The sequence below is a fragment of the Danio rerio genome, chromosome 16 (genome assembly GCF_052040795.2).
Source record: "Danio rerio strain M-AB ecotype USA chromosome 16, GRCz13ab, whole genome shotgun sequence".
In the NCBI taxonomy this organism is placed as follows: domain Eukaryota; kingdom Metazoa; phylum Chordata; class Actinopteri; order Cypriniformes; family Danionidae; genus Danio; species Danio rerio.
In genome coordinates this window covers 55,462,032-55,478,781 of record NC_141036.1, presented here as the reverse complement: position 1 = coordinate 55,478,781, position 16,750 = coordinate 55,462,032, and the positions used below count along the sequence as shown (strand labels likewise).

The 16,750-nt window shown below is 37.6% G+C and overlaps 1 protein-coding gene across 17 annotated transcripts in view; it reads left to right on the top strand.

Moving 5' to 3' along the window:
* The window catches only part of satb1b (SATB homeobox 1b), a 208,221-nt gene that overhangs the window by 40,176 nt on the left and 151,295 nt on the right, over positions 1–16,750 (top strand). For all 17 annotated transcript variants that reach the window (XM_087286176.1, XM_087286165.1, XM_087286170.1 and 14 more), the window contains one exon: positions 499–558. The gene's annotated coding sequence lies outside the window, so the exon portion shown is untranslated. The remainder of the gene's footprint in view (positions 1–498; positions 559–16,750) is intronic.

The window sequence follows — 16,750 nt, the reverse complement described above, 5'->3', positions numbered from 1 at the left end:
TACATCTAAGTACAAGTACTTCTAAACATTCCTTCACAAATTAGCTAAATCTGTGAAAAGGTTGTGGAAAGCAGGAAAATGTCACTAGAAATGCATATAGTTACTGTGCAAATTGTTGAGTATTGTTCTTCTAAATGCTCCAGATGCATGAAAATTGCCTAAATGAAGAAATGCTGAGAAATTTGGTGTGCAAAAAATAATTCTCAATCAGTTTTTATACAGCATTTCATACAATACAGATTCAAAGCAGCACAAAATAATAGAACCAATGATGAAAATGTCAAATATGAGACAAATTAAAATTCTCTCAATAAGTTGTTTATTCTTTCTGAGATAAATTTAGCTGAAGTAAGTTCAGTGTTTATTCAGTTCAGCTAAATAACTATGTAAATCAGATAGGAGAGCTGAATTAAAGCATTTAAAGAAAAACAGTATCTTAAATGATTCACAGTTAAGCTGATGCTACATCTTATGTCTTTTCTTCTTCGTCTTCACCAGATGTTATCTAAGAATCAAGAGCTGACCTACAAGATCTGAGTGTTTTCTCATGGTGAACGGGTGAGTTTAATTATCTTGAATAGTTTTATATTATAAGTCAGTACCTTTTGGTCACGGCTGATAAAAACGGCAAATGCATTTCACACAGTAGATAAAGCAGTTGTATGCTTTCTGTCAATCATCTGCTACAATTAAATGTGGGCGTTTTTTCTTTTCCCTCAGTTTTATAGTTTAGGTCAGTGCAGTCAGTTGACATTTCAATGTATTTTATTAAATGCAGCGAGTTCTCCATGGTAACTAATAAGTTATTAATGCTTTTTATATACTTCATAGTTATTAATGCAGTGTGATTTGTATGTTAGAAATGTGTATGCGTAAAACTGCTTTTATCATGTCTGTGCGCCCAGAACAGAGATTATTTATATCATTTTTATTGAATTGCACTTGCATAATGTGGCAGAGATTGTTCAGTCTTTGGGCTGAAATACTTTCAGACAGTTTGAGATGAGACGTCTTTCTCTGTACAGTATTCCCACGGTATGAAACTGGCGACACATTCAGAAATCAGTTTTTACTGTAATTAGGGAAATGCTCTAAATGTCATTTTGAATCTCATACCACTACAATGAATTCCACACTTTTGATATTACTAGCAGTTACTCATCGTATTGAACAGTACCTGGCGTTTTCGCTCTTTGTTGTGGCACTTTCTGTTTCTAAACTCCTACAGCTTACTTGAAGCAAACCATCGCTGGTCTTTCCACAACAAGCTCAAGGTGCTCTGTGTTGATTTCTGCTTCTATTTACAATACGATCAACTCAGAAAGCCATGCAAAAAAAAAAAACAAAAGTGTGACCCTGTTTGTTCACAGTGAATACATATTTACGGCGGCATCTTGTTTGCAAGCTGTTGATGGGCATCTTGTGAAATTGAATGATTGCATTGCATTATGCATTCAAATTAGCAATAGTTGAAACTCCTTTTGAGTTGTATTCGCTCTGTTAACCCATGCTAGACATTTCCCTAAGAGTGCAATTAACTAATTCTGTGCATCCAAAACAAAGCGGGTTATTTTAAACTGTAGCTGCTTTAAAAGAATCAAGGTGTGAAAGGAAACGTTTGACCTTAAGTTTTTTTTTTTGCGGTTGCTTTTGCGTTCATTTTGGGGGTTTTCTTGCCAGTTATAAAACATGCAACGGTATTGTAGTCATAAGCACTTCTGAAACTCTGAGCTGTCAATACTTGAGGTTAATATGGTTTGATTGTTAAAAGAAAACTCCACTTTTTAAAAAAAAAAAGGCTTAACCACTCCCCTATTTATCATACACCCGGTGCAATAAGGTGCAAGTCGTGTATGGGGCAATTTGTTGCTATTTTCAGACCAGCACAACCCTAATTTTCACGTTTTGCACCACGTTGTTTAAATAGCAAATCCATTTGCGCCACTTTGTGGACTCATGGGTGTGCTGGTCTATAAAGGAGGTGTGTTAAGGCGCATTGTTGGCACGTTGCTATTTTGAAGAACTGAAATAGATAGTGTCAACTAAAAGCTGCTCTAAAGTCCAGCTCAGAGTGCGTTAGTTATGCACCTATGCAGGTTCAAACGCTTACGCATTGCTTAATACACACATGATGTAGAGCAAAACACAAATATCTTTACAGACGAAAACAGCTAAAGGATTAAAATGTCACAATAATTATTATTTTCTACATAAATACCACTACAACCAAGCAACTTATTTTCTGTTTATTCATGAAAATTTGCATTTGTATAATGTTATTATTAGCATTATTATTTATTATTTGTATTATTGTATTATTATTTTTTTTATTATTATTCATATTTATATTTGTTTTAATAAAAAACTTTATGTTTGTCCACCTGTCGGGTTTTGGAGACATATGCGTCACCATATGAGCAACCCAGGCTCATTCTGAAAACGTACAGCGGGGAAAATAAGTATTTGACACATCAGCATTTTTATCAGTAAGGGGATTTCTAAGTGGGCTACTGACACAAAATTCCTACCAGATGTAGCCATCAAGCCAAATATTGAATTCATACAAAGAAATCAGAACATTTAAGTATACAAGTTGAGTCATAATAAATAAAGTGAAATGACACAGGGAATAAGTATTGAACACATGAAGATAACAAGGTGCAAAATGGCATAGAAAGTCAGGAGATCTGTCAGTATTGAGAGAAAAACCCTGCTCCCTATCAGTACTAATTGATATCAGCTGCTTTAGTCCTAATTGATGGCCTATAAAGGCTTCTCATTACTCAGGAGGCACACAGGAAAGACTTCATGATGGGTAAAAACAAAGAACTCTCTCAAGATCTGCGTAGTCTTATCGTTGAAAAGCATTTTGATGGGAATGGTTATAGGCGCATTTCCAGAATGCTGAATGTTCCTGTGAGCACTGTGGGGGCTATTATCCGGAAATGGAAAAAGCATAAGTTCACCATAAACCGGCCACGATCAGGTGCTCCACGTAAGATCCCTGTCCGAGGAGTCCAAAGAATAATCAGGAGAGTTCTCTAAGAGCCAAGAACCACTCGGGCAGAACTTCAGGAAGACCTCGCATCAGCGGGTACTATTGTTTCAAAGAAAACTATAAGCAATGCACTGAACCACCATGGCATCCATGCACGCTCACCACGCAAGACTCCATTGCTGAACAAAAAGTATGTTGAGGCCCGGTTAAAGTTTGCGAAACAGCATTTGGAGAAGCCTGTGGATTATTGGGAAACTATAGTATGGTCAGATGAAAGCAAAATTGAACTTTTTGGCAGTCATTCTACACATCATGTTTGGAGAAGAAATGGCACTGCCCACCACCCCAAGAACACTATACCAACAGTTAAGTTTGGGGGTGGAAGCATCATGGTTTGGGGCTGCTTTTCAGCAAGGGGTACTGGCAGACTTCATATTATTGAAGGTAGGATGAATGGAGAAATGTACCGGGACATTCTGGATAAAAATCTGCTGCCATCTACCAGAAAGCTGAACATGAAAAGAGGGTGGACATTTCAGCAAGACAATGATCCCAAACACAAGGCCAAGGAAACAATGAAGTGGTTTCAAAGAAAGAAAATCAAGTTGCTTGAATGGCCCAGTCAATCACCTGACCTAAATCCCATAGAAAATCTATGGAGAGAACTGAAGATCAAAGTTCATAAAAGAGGCCCAAGGAACCTTCAAGATTTAAAGACCGTTTGTGTGGAAGAATGGGCCAGAATCACTCCTGAGCAATGCAGACGACTGGTCTCTCCATACAAGAGGCGTCTAGAAGCTGTGATCACCAACAAAGGCTTTTCTACAAAGTATTAAGTAAAATGTGTTCAATACTTATTCCCTGTGTCATTTCACTTTATTTATTATGACTCAACTTGTATACTTAAATGTTCTGATTTCTTTGTATGAATTCAATATTTGGCTTGATGGCTACATCTGGTAGGAATTTTGTGTCAGTAGCCCACTTAGAAATCCCCTTACTGATAAAAATGCTGATGTGTCAAATACTTATTTTCCCCGCTGTATCTCTATATACAGTACCTTTCAGGAGACCGCAAAATACGTCCCAGGGGGTTCGTTTTTTACAGATTTTGTTTTTGCAAATTCATGTGAGGCCGCTGTGTATGCTTTTTGAGATCTCAAATTTCTCTTGAGTCCCATTCACGCCTGCTGTTCTTGCGTAAGCCCACTAGAGGTCACTGTTGACTGACTGTTTGACTGACTGACTGACTGACTGACTGACCAATCGACTGACCCACCCTCATCTTTCCCTAAACCCAACAAATTTTATTGATTGAGCTAACCACCCACTTCCCGTACACCAAACCAACAATTTCAAAAGCAATCCGGAAAAAGGAAAGCCCTCGTCTAATTTTCACAACGTTTTTAGATTTTGCCACATTTTCACCCTGTTATTTACTTGTTTATTTTTTGGATTCTGTTTTTTGTCTTACCTGCTTTCTGGAACCGTTCTTTTACCGGACTCGAACCCTGTCATTGTGTTCAACTCCTCTCTGCATCTCAAGTCCGCCGACGTACAGTACAAGGCAAGCTAACAGGACAAACTGGTTACAGTGGGAAAGCTATCCATATGGACGTAAATGGTCAGCTAGTAAGCACAAAAAGTAATGGCTATGTAGCATTGTATTAAAAAAAAATTAAATGCAGCCATACGTACCTCTGGCCTATGTTGCAAATGGGGCGCAAGAATAGGACATGTGTTTGGATATAACTCAGTTATTTGACTTCACTTTGTTATTATTGTTTATTTGTATGTTTGCTGGAAATTAAAACTGAATTTAGAAATAGTTTTGAAACAAATCTTTGCTCTTAACAAATAAAAATAAATATGTTGGCTAATGGATGTCTTCAGTGAAGTGCGTACAACCCTGTTTCCTTACTCCACTAAAGTAAAGGAGTAAAGTAAAGAGAAAGTAAAGATGCCGAATGGAGGAGGCTTGTTCTTTATCCTCGCGCTGCAGATGGTCGGAATTAGACCATTAGCATATCACTCAAAATAGCCAAAAGGTTTAGATAATTTTATCTAAACTATTTAAAGATTGATTGTTCTTTAGTTGCATCTGTTTTACTTCCTAAACCATATATATTTAAACCGGAATACACAGTTAACCCATTTTAAGGAAGCAAAGTTCCTTGATTATTATCCAGAATTAGAGTTTTTAGCCACATTGATCTAGAAAATAGCACCTTTTCATTTTCTGTCGAGCTCAGTACAAATTATCGAAACTCTTTGGCCATTTTTGAGAGCAATGCTAATTAGTGATGCTAATCTGATTCAATGATTTAAGATTACATTTAGCAGTGTTGAATTCATCCAATCTTCAGGTCTGGCGGGAACACTTTTAGCTTAGCTTAGCATAGATCATTGAATCAGATTAAACCATTAGCATATCACTCAAAAAAAACTAAAAGTTTAGATAATTTTCCTATTTAAAGCTTGATTATTCTGTAGTTGCATCCTATTTACTTCCTGAATCGTATATATTGAAACCGGAATACACAGTTAACCTATTTTAAGGAAGCAGAGTTTCTTGATTATTATCCAGAATGAGTTTTTAGCCATATTGGTCTAGAAAATAGGAACTTTTCATTTTCTGTCCATCTCAGTACAAATGATCAAAATTCTTTGGTTGTTTTTGAGAGCGATGCTAATTAGCTATGCTAATCTGATTTAATGATTTAAGCTAAGATGTACCAGTTTTGAATCCTTTTTTACGATCTCCGGGTCTGGCGGGAGCACTTTTAGCTTAGCTTAGCATAGATCATTGAATCGGATTAGACCACTAGCATTTCCCTCAAAAAAAATTTTTTTTGATAATTTTTCTATTTAAAGCTTGACTCCTCTGTTGTTGCATCATATTTCATCATAATATCAGATAATATTTACTTTGGTGCAGATCCTGAACCATGTATTTTAACCGGAATACACAGTTAGCCTATTTTAAGGCAGCAAAGTTACTTGATTATTCCGCCAGAATGAGTTCCTAGGCATTTTGGTCTAAGAAATAGCAACTTTTCATTTTCTGTTGATCTCAGTACACAGTGCAACTATAGAAGTGTCAAGCTTTAAATAGGAATATTATCGAAACTCTTTGGTCATTTTTGAGAGAAATGCTAATGGTCTAATCTGATTCAAGGATTTAAGCTAAGCTAATCTAAGTTCAAAGTGCTCCTGCCAGGTTTAAAGATTGGCTGAATAGATTAAAAAAATGGTTAAACTCTACTATTTAACTACTATGTTTTTTCAATCAAGTGCTCTTTTAATGTTTTATCTCATGTCGAACTGCTAACATGGATCATGGCATCTAAACTGATTCAATGATCTATTCTAAACTAAGTTCAGCTAAGCTAAAACTGCTCCTGCCTGTCCCAGAGATGGACTAAATGGATTTAAAAATGGTAAAACTCTACTATTTAACTCTCGAGGAGTTGCTAAATTAGTCTGTTTTTTTTAATGGAGTTTTCCTTTAATGTTTTATCTCACATCGACCTGCTAAAATGGATCATGACGTCTGCATGCAATTTTCACCTGTATTTCGTGAGCTAATCTTAAAAGCACAGACCTTATGTTTCAACCGATACGCTTTCAGCAACAAACGTTCGTTGGGGCTTTTTTTTTTCTCTTCTCTATGCCATCCATGCTGTTGAAGAATGTCGGCATGGAAGTGTCCAGCATTGGCATGCGCCGCTTTCGCCTCCAGTGCTCCAAATATTCGTCTCCTCCATCCACCCAAGCCTTCGCATGGTGTCAGACGGCGATACGCAGCAGCAAAGAACGCCACCTCTTATCGGCGCCAATCCAGATTAACTCAAAGACACGCTCCCCCTACATTTCTGGGCCCACTTGCTCCATATTTGGGCACCGTTGGACTTGTTTTTGAGCTGTGGCGAAACCTAAGGCAAAGGGAGACCCGCAGCCAAGGTGCTCACAATTAGCCACATTTCCCAGGGCTGCAGGCCTGTGGGTTTACTGGACTGCAGAGGCTTAAACCCCCTCGTGTCCCCTCGCCAATCTCGGCCAGCCGCTGGCATCCCTGGAGTGATCCCTGAGAGGTGGATGGGTATGATATGCTTTCCACAAGAGGCCATTTGCATCGTGCTGAATTCTGAAAGGGATAAAAGAAACGTGTTGGCTGGAGGTGTGTGTGTGTGAAAGAGCAACTCTGTGTGGCATGGGCTGCCTTCTCTTCCGTAGTTCTCAATTCACATGTACTGGCGCTTTTAAAAGTTTGGTATTGGTGCAGTTTGCTGTCTTTTAGTTCTCAGAAATTAAGTCTAAAATTGTGAAATATTATTATCGTTTCAAATAACAGGTTTTTGTTTTAATGTGGCTTTAAATTGAATTTATTTCTGTGTCGCAAAGCTGATTTTTCAGCGTCGGTACCCCAGTCTTCAGTGTTAGTCAGGTAGTTAGCAGTGGTGTAAAGTACAAATACACAAATAACTGTAATTGAGTAGTTTTCCTCAGAAAATGTTATTTCCTAAATAGTTTTAAAAGTGTGTACTTTTATTTTCCTGTTTTTAGTGCTATATCTGTTATTTTACTTTACATGCATTGACAGAGAGACTGTTAATTGCATGTCACTGATGAGAGGATGACGGATGTGTACTGTATGATGACAGAAATGACCTTGAACACACAGCAAACACAAGACGTCAACATGACATCAGATTGTACCCCATTGTCGTGGGGACGTTGCATTTTGTTTGGAAAAGAAAATCGGGTTGACGCCAGAACCCAACGTCAGGTCAATGTCCAACGGCCAACCTAAAACTAACCAAATGTTAACGTCTAATGATGTTACAGCTTGACGCTGTGTGGACATTACCACTATGATGTCTATCAGGCATTGGATTTTGGTTGCCATACCTGATGAATAAATGTCAGTATTTAATGTCAATATGACGTTGATTTAAGATGTTGACTCGACGTTGGATTCTGGTCACTTTCCAACACAACCTAAAATCAACCAAATATCAACATAATTTGATGTCATTACTCGACATCAAAGTAAGGTTGTCCTCAGACACTGGCTAGACATTGAATTTTGGTCACCTGACATCACAACCTAAATCTATCCTAATATTAACATCTTCTGATTTTGTGAGCTTGCTGGGCAATAACTCGATGCACTACAGAATGTTACGTTTACACACATCCACAAATTATGTGTAAATGCATCAGCTTTTACAGCGTAATACTCACTACGCTTGAGTACTTTTGAAAGCATTTTGATTTAAAACATCAAGTACATAGATACAAACTCACTTACCACTTACGAATAGAAATAAATATAAATAAAAAAAATAAAAATAATAATAAATAATAATAATAATAATAGTAAAACATTTTTCTTGAAATAAAATGTTGTATCTGTTAAATTATTTAGTATAGGTGTGTGAAATGAGTTGCTGCTGTATTTGTGATTGTTGTTAGTGGTAACCAAAGAAACGTTTTGTTTCACCTGTTTGACTTTACATCATAGTTCCCAATTCACAAAGACTGGCGCTTTTAAAAGTTTGGTATCGGTGCAAAATTCCTCAAATAATCAGTTTTTATTAAACTTCTTAAAGTCATCTGCTGAAAATGTATCACTATATGTGTTTCTGGAGATCGCAAATTATGTAGTCAGAGGTACGTATGGCTGCATTTCGCCTTTAAAATGAACGCTACAGGGGCGGTATGACGGCGTTCCTTTTCTTGCCACTAACTGACCGCTTATCTCTGTGTGGACCACTTTCCGGCTGTTTCTAGTTTGTGCGGTGGCTCGCAGCATATGTCGGCGGACTTGAGCCACAGAGACGAGTTGACTGCGATGACGGGGCGAAGAACAGTTGCAGAAAGCAGGCAAAAACAAGACAAAAACAAAAGCTGAAAAATAAAAATAAACAATTTAATAACAGGGTGAAAATGTTTTTAAATCTAAAAAACATGGTAAAAATCTGGCAGCCGCGAGGGCGTTTGTTTTTTCTGGATTGCTTTTCAAAACAATGTCGGTTGGGTTTAGGAAAGGGGCTGGGCGCTGGCCAATTGGTGCTTTATAAAACACTACTGGTTGGGTTTAGGGAAGGAGGTGGGTGAATCAGTCGGTTGGTTAGCCAGCCAGTCAGACAGCGGCCTCTGGTGGGTTTACCTGAGAACAGCAGCTGTGAGCGGCACTTGCGAGAGAAATCTGAGATCTGAAAAAGCATACACAGAAACTGCAAAAAACTGTAGCTCCTGGAACGTATTTGGTGCTCTGCAGAAATGTATATAGTGGTACGTTTTCAGAATGAGCCTGGGTTGGCTATAGGTATATCGTTTGCTGCGTAAATACTTATGTAAAAAAAAATTTGGGAACAATGTTTTATGTTCTATCCACTTAACTCTCAGTAATGACTTTAAATCACACTGAACTGAGCTAAACTGAACTGAACTTAAACACTAAAAACTGAGCTACCCTGATCCAGTTACTATGACCATTTATGTGAAGCTGCTTTGTCACAATCTACATTGTAAAAACGCTATACAAATAAAACTGAATTGAATTAAATTAAATTTGTAAAAACAAAAACATTAATTGAATTCCTACATGTCTCGCAAATCGATTGTGTGGAGCTCAGCATTTTTTTACAGTGTGTGGAATGCATGAGTTGCTACTGTATTTGTGATTTTTTTTTTGTCAGTTGTGGCCAAAGCAAGATTATGTTTCATCTATTTGACATTTGCTTTAATCGGTCTGCAGCAGTTGGGTTGTTTTTGTGGTTGTTCTTACTCATAATTACAGTATATGTACTCATCTGAGTTAATGGTTAGTCATGCTGAATTAAAAATGCTTTTTTTTTACATTTAAAGATAGGGTGTACACGTGTATGGCCCGTTATCTTCTTTTTCCATAATCATTTACCTATATGGGTTTAGAAGGGAGTCATATTATGAGGAATCATATTGATATATTAAGATAAAACTTTATATGATCAAAAAACAGCTTTTTTAGGGTTTCCTGAAACCATTCTTAGAAGAATAATTGTCTCATTTGCTTAAATGAGATGCTAATTATGCTACTATAGAGCACAACAGCTGGGTTCCATAAGTAAAAGCTCCATACATTGTCTCAACTGAAACATACAGCTTAACAACAACAGAACAAAAACCTTTAATGACAAACCTCTTGTGATCTCCCATGATGCTAATCGATTGTAGATGCATTTGCTCAACCCATCTGTTCACATGAATTTAACTTCTTTTTTAAACCATTGTTACCCAACCCTGTTTCTGAAGGCACATCAACAGTAGATATTTTGGATGTCTCTCTTATCTTTTGATTGATTTCAGTTGTGTTTGATAAGGAAGAGATTGGAATTGTATACTGTTGGTGTACCTTCAGGAACAGGGTTGGGAAACACTTAATAGCAGAATACTATGTGTGAGAACTACATTACCCATAATGTTCTACGTTACTGACACATTAACAAAACAGAAGAAATATCTTTAATGACAAACCTCTTGTGATCTCACATGAGGCTAATTGATTGTATATGCGTTTGCTGAGTCCATCTGTTAACATGAATTCAACTTCTTTTTTAAACTAGTGTTTCCCATCCCTGTTCCTGGAGGCACATCAACTGTACATTTTTTTAAATGTCTCTCTTATCTCACCCATTCATTTGAGGTTTTGCAGTCTCTTCTAATGTCCAGATGAGTTGATTCTGGTGTGTTTGATTAGGGACAGATTGGAATTGTGTACTGTTGGTGTACCTTCAGGAACAGGGTTGGGAAACATTGTTTTAAACACTTAATAGCAGAATAGTATGTGTGAGAACTACATTACCCATAATGCTCTACATTACGTACACTTTAACAGTAACATATAAGTAATACCTTTAAAGACAAACCTCTTGTGATCTCACATGATGCTAATCAGTTGTATATGCATTTGCTAAACCCATCTGCTCACATGAATTCAACTTATTTTCCAAACTAGTGTTTCCCAACCCTGTTCCTGGAGGCACACCAACTGTACATTTTTTTAAATGTCTCTCTTATCTCACCCATTCATTTAAGGTTTTGCAGTCTCTTCTAATGTCCAGATGAGTTGATCCTGGTGTGTTTGATTAGGGACAGATTGGAATTGTGTACTGTTGGTGTACCTTCAGGAACAGGGTTGGGAAACATTGTTTTAAACACTTAATAGCAGAATAGTATGTGTGAGAACTACATTACCCATAATGCTCTACATTACGTACACTTTAACAGTAACATATAAGTAATACCTTTAAAGACAAACCTCTTGTGATCTCACATGATGCTAATCAGTTGTATATGCATTTGCTAAACCCATCTGCTCACATGAATTCAACTTATTTTCTAAACTAGTGTTTCCCATCCCTGTTCCTGGAGGCACACCAACAGTACATTTTTTTTAAATGTCTCTCTTATCTCACCCATTCATTTAAGGTTTTGCAGTCTCTTCTAATGTTCAGATGAGTTGATTCTGGTGTGTTTGATTAGGGACAGGTTGAAATTGTGTACTGTTGGTGTACTTTCAGGAACAGGGTTGGGAAACACTGATTTAAACACTTTTAATAGCAGAATACTATGTGGGAAAACTACATTACCCATAATGCTCTACAAAATCCCACCAATTAGAGAGCTGCAAAGAGCAAAGAGAATATAAGGATCTTTAGCTATTTATTAAATTATTAAACAATTATTAAATATTTCTCAATTTCACAGTTTTTATTTTATTTTACTTCAAACAAATGCAGCCATGAGAGTTTTTAACCAAATCCGATCTTTTAATCCGATGCTTTTTAAAAATATCAATAAATTATAATCGAATTGCCTCATGCTATAGGTTTCAGCTTTTTCACATGGGAAAACTACATTATCCATAATGCTTTACAAAAAAGCCCAACAAACAGTGAGCAAAATGCACCAAGAGATATTTGGCTCCGCCCACTCCCTGAAGCATTGCAAATGTTTAGCAAACTTATTCTTGTAATTTTCAGTGTGGGGTGGCTCATTGGTTAGCACTGTCACCTTACAGCAAGAAGGCTACTGGTTCTAGTCCTGCCTGGGTCAGTTGGCATTTCTGTGTGGAGTTTGCATGTTCTCCCCGTGTTGGCGTGGGTTTCCTCCGGGTGCTCCGGTTTCCCCCACAATCTAAACACATGCGCTTTAGGTAAATAGAGTAAACTAAATTGGCCGTTGTGTATGTGTGTGAATGAGTGTGAATGAATGTTTCCCAGTACTGGGTTGCAGCTGGAAATGCTGGATAAGTTGGCGGTTCATTCCGCTGGGGCGACCCCTGATGAGTAAACGGACTAAGCTGAAGAAAAAAGAACGATTTTAAAAGAAATGTTCTTGAAGAACATCATAAGACTTGATTGTTGACATGAACTGTTTGTGCATCACATCTGAGCCAGAAATGTTTTGTAAAGCCGCCATAATAAAAGGCAGTTATTAAAAGATGGGGAAATTAAAGTAATATTTTTAGATTTGACAGCAATGGATGATTTTTATTTGCGCTAGCAATAGATTCAGGAGGAACAATGCGGTTTTCGTCCAGACCGTGGTACACTAGACCATCTATACCCTCACCAGGGTGCTCGTGGGTTCATGGGAGTATGTCCAACCAGGTCACATGTGTTTTGTGGACTTGGAAAAGGCATTCGACTGTGTCTCAAGTGGCATTCTGTGGAGGGTGCTTTGGGAGTATGGGGTCAGAGGTGCTCTGTTATGGGCTGTCTCATCCCTGTATGAATACATTAGGAGTCTGATTCGTATTGCCAGCAATAAGTCAAACTTGTTCCCAGTGCATGTTGGACTCTGGCAGGGCTGTCCTTTGTCACCAATTCTATTCATAATTTTTATGGACAGATTTTCAAAGCGCAGCCTTGGGCTGGAGTGGGTCCGGTTCTGGGACCACAGGATCTCATCTCTGTTATTCGCAGACGATGTTGTTCTGTTGGCTTCGTCGAACATGGATCTTTAGCATGCTCTGGGGCGGTTTGCTGCCAAGTGTGGCGTGGCTGGGATGAGAATCAGCACCTTGAAGTCCGAGGCCATGGTGCTCCACCGAAAAAGGTGGTTTGCCATCTCCAGGTTGAAGGAAAGTCCTTACCCAAGATGGAAGATGTCCAAGATCTTGGGGTTTTGCTCACGAGTGAGGGAAGAATGGAGCATGAGATTGACAGGTGGATAGGTGCAGTGGCAGCAGCAATGTGGTCAATGGATCGGTCTGTTGTGGTGAGGAAGTAGCAGAGCTGAAAGGCAAAGCTCTCGATTTACCAGTCAATCTACGTTCCTACTCTCACTTATGGTCATGACCGACAGGACAAAATCTTGGATACAAGCGGCCGAAATGAGTTTCCTTCACAGGGTGGCAGGTCACACCCTTATAGATAGGGGGTGAGGAGCTCAGTCACCTGGGAGGAGCTCGGGGTAGAGCTGCTGCTCCTCCACATCGAGAGAAGTCAGCTGAGTTGGCTCTGGCATCTGTTTTGGATGCCACCTGGAAGCCTACTTAGGGAGGTGTTACAGGCATATCCCACTGGAAGGAGGCCTCGGGGAAGACCCAGGACACTCTGGAGGGACCATGTCTCTCGGCTGGCCCGGAAACGCCTCGGGATCCCCCCAGAGGAGCTGGAGGAAGTGTCTGGGGAGAGGGAAGTCTTGGGTTCTCTCCTAAGTTTGCTGCCCCCGCGACCCTGCTCCGGAAAATGGGTTGAAAATGAATGAATGGACAGCAATATTTAATAATGGATAATTAAGATACACAACAAATTGTTATTTGAGAATATTGACTGGATATGTATGCTTATGAGGTAAGAAAATAATGTTTTGGTCACACTTTATATTAAGATAAAGTTATCTTTATTAAAAAAAAAACCTTAACTATGACTTTTTGCTCGATAAACATGTAAGTTGCTGCTTATTAATAGGTTTTAAGGTAGTAGGTATAAGATTGGTAATGTCGAATGAGATCATGCACAATATGAGCACCAATAAACAGACAATATCTTAATAGTATGTGACGTACAATAAGCCACTAGTTTATAGTGAGAATTGTTAATTAAATTAAAGTGCCACACAAATTTTTATATATTAAATATTAAAATAATTAAATAATGATTAGTAGAATTAAATAATCATCATATACAGTTGTTGTTTTTTTTTCTAATATTTCCCAAACGATGTTTAACAGAGCAAGGACATTTTCACTGTATGTCTGATAATATTTTTTCTTCTGGAGAAAGTCTTATTTGATTTATTTCGGCTAGAATAAAAGCAGTTTTAAATGTTTTATAACATTTTAAGGTCAATATTATTAGCCCTCTTAAGCAATTTTTTTTACAATTGTCTACAGAACACACCACTGTAATACAATAACTTGCCTACTTACCCTAACCTGCCTTATTAACCTAGTTAAGCCTTTAAATGTCACTAAGCTGTATAGAAGTGTCTTGAAAAATATATAGTAAAATATTATTTACTGTCATTAATGCAAAGATAAAATAAGTCAATAATTAGAAATGTGTTATTAAAGCTAGTATGTTTAGAAATGTGTTGAAAAAGTCTTCTTTCCAATAAATAGAACCTGCTGAGAAAAAAATACACAGGAAGGCTAATAATTCAAGAGGGCTAATAATTCTGACTTTTACTGAATGTCAAGACTGTACATCACTAACCCTCAAGTTTAAAAAAAAAGTTTTTATGACCCCCTAAACTTTGTTATGTTTAAATCAACAGCCTGCAGTTCTTAATTCAGACATCAAGCATTTCCTTTCTATTCTCTGTCAGCTCCACCCAAACACTTTTTGATTAATTCGTGCAGGAAGTGCTTGTGAAAGAGATTTATATCGCGATTCATCTGCAAAATAATCAAATCATTACCAGCTAATGACAGCGGGATGACGGATGATGTGGATATTAGCCCGGTCCCAGTAACGCTAGCGCTCGTAGACGCAGAGAATGCCGGTCCACGTGTCTCCGTTTGTGCTGTTCTGAGATCAGCTGCGCAGACGTCGCTAATCTTAATGAAGTCGTCTGAGGCGCGGCAATTACTGACTTCTGTCAGCGTCACCGGGGGCAACGAGGTTTGGGAGACGCGCTCTCTTTGGTTGAGGGATCCCCCATTGCTTTCAATGGAGTGATGTAGAGTGCTTGTCAAAAGCAACATGGAATATCAGAGGATTAATTGGTCGGAGAAAAGAAGTGGAAAGTCTCTATCAAGAGAGCGTAATTGAAGCTCATTTAATTCTCGGTGTAATCAAACGCAATGTTATGCTCGATTGTTTCATTTGCGGGTTACAAGGCTCAGGTTTTAATCAGGCTTCATGACATGTTTTTTTCTTCAAGACGATACCATTCAATAGTTTGATGGGGGTTTTTATTTAATTGAAAATAATATATACATTTTTTAGGTGTTTTCCAGTTTTAGATCCGCTGACTGTAGTATTGGTAACTTAGCAACCAACAGTAAACAAAGCACCAATTACCCAGGCTCATTCTGAAAACGTAGCCCTACACTGTAAAAAAAAAAAAAAAATTACAGAAAATATCTCTATCTCTAAAATAGCTCAATTTTTTACAGATTTTTTTTTTCTTTTCAAATGATATTCAAAACTCAGTAAAATGACAATCTCCCTAAATTACCAGTTTGACTTTCATATCAGGTACTTTATAATTAAAGACAAATTACTGACATTTTTGTTTTTTATACAGGGAAATTACTGTATTTATACAGTATTTTTTCAGTTATTTTAAATTATATTCAAAACTCCGTAAAAAATACAAACAATATATGTAGATTAATATCTTGACTGTGTATTATGTATTATATAAATAAGGACAAATTACAGCAATTTGTCTGTTTTAGACAATAAAATTGCCTTATTATTTACAGTATTATTTCCTGTTTTTTAAGTACATTTAAAATCATGTAAAATTAAAGTAATAAATTGTAATTACTTGTGCACCTTGCTATATTAAAGTTTATGATAATATATGTTTTATTCTTGTAATTTTAAAGTAAACCCTTATAAGTTTCACTTTTAAATGTATTTTATATTTAAACTTTTTTACCTTTTTGTATTTTTAGATTGAAACACTGTTACAAAAATAAAACTATAGTGTATATACATTTCTGGAGAGTGGAAAATACAACCCAGGAGGTATGTTTTTTTTTTTTTTTTTTTTTTTTAGACGAATCCACCAGAGGCCGCTGTGTCCACTTTTTAATAATAATAATAATAATAATAGTGCGTCCATAGAAGCAATAGATTCGGTCCTCACTTTCATTCGCGACAACTACCCTATAGACCCCCCCACCCGGTCTTCAACTTGCGACCCGGTCACTTTCGTTTTCACTTTTGGTCACTTTCATTTTCCGGGTTTAGGGCGGCATGATCGTCCTTTGCCTGGAGCAGCAGGTTAGCCTGCTCGGGCCATGCACAAGCATTTATAGCAAATAAACAAATATAAATATCCCGCTCGATTTCTGAGCCTTGTCTAGCAAGTTCTTTCTTACACCCCTTTGATTGGTCACATGTGAAAGGCCTGTGATTGGCTCTTACGCGCTGACGCTCTTCACAGATGAGTGACACTGATAAACGGCAGCGGCGATCACAGCTGATCCATGATAGACACGGTGGAGAAAAATCTGCAGACACCCGCTCGTGTCTGTATCCAGAAGTATCGCTGTAACAGCCGAGAGGAGAGGAAAAG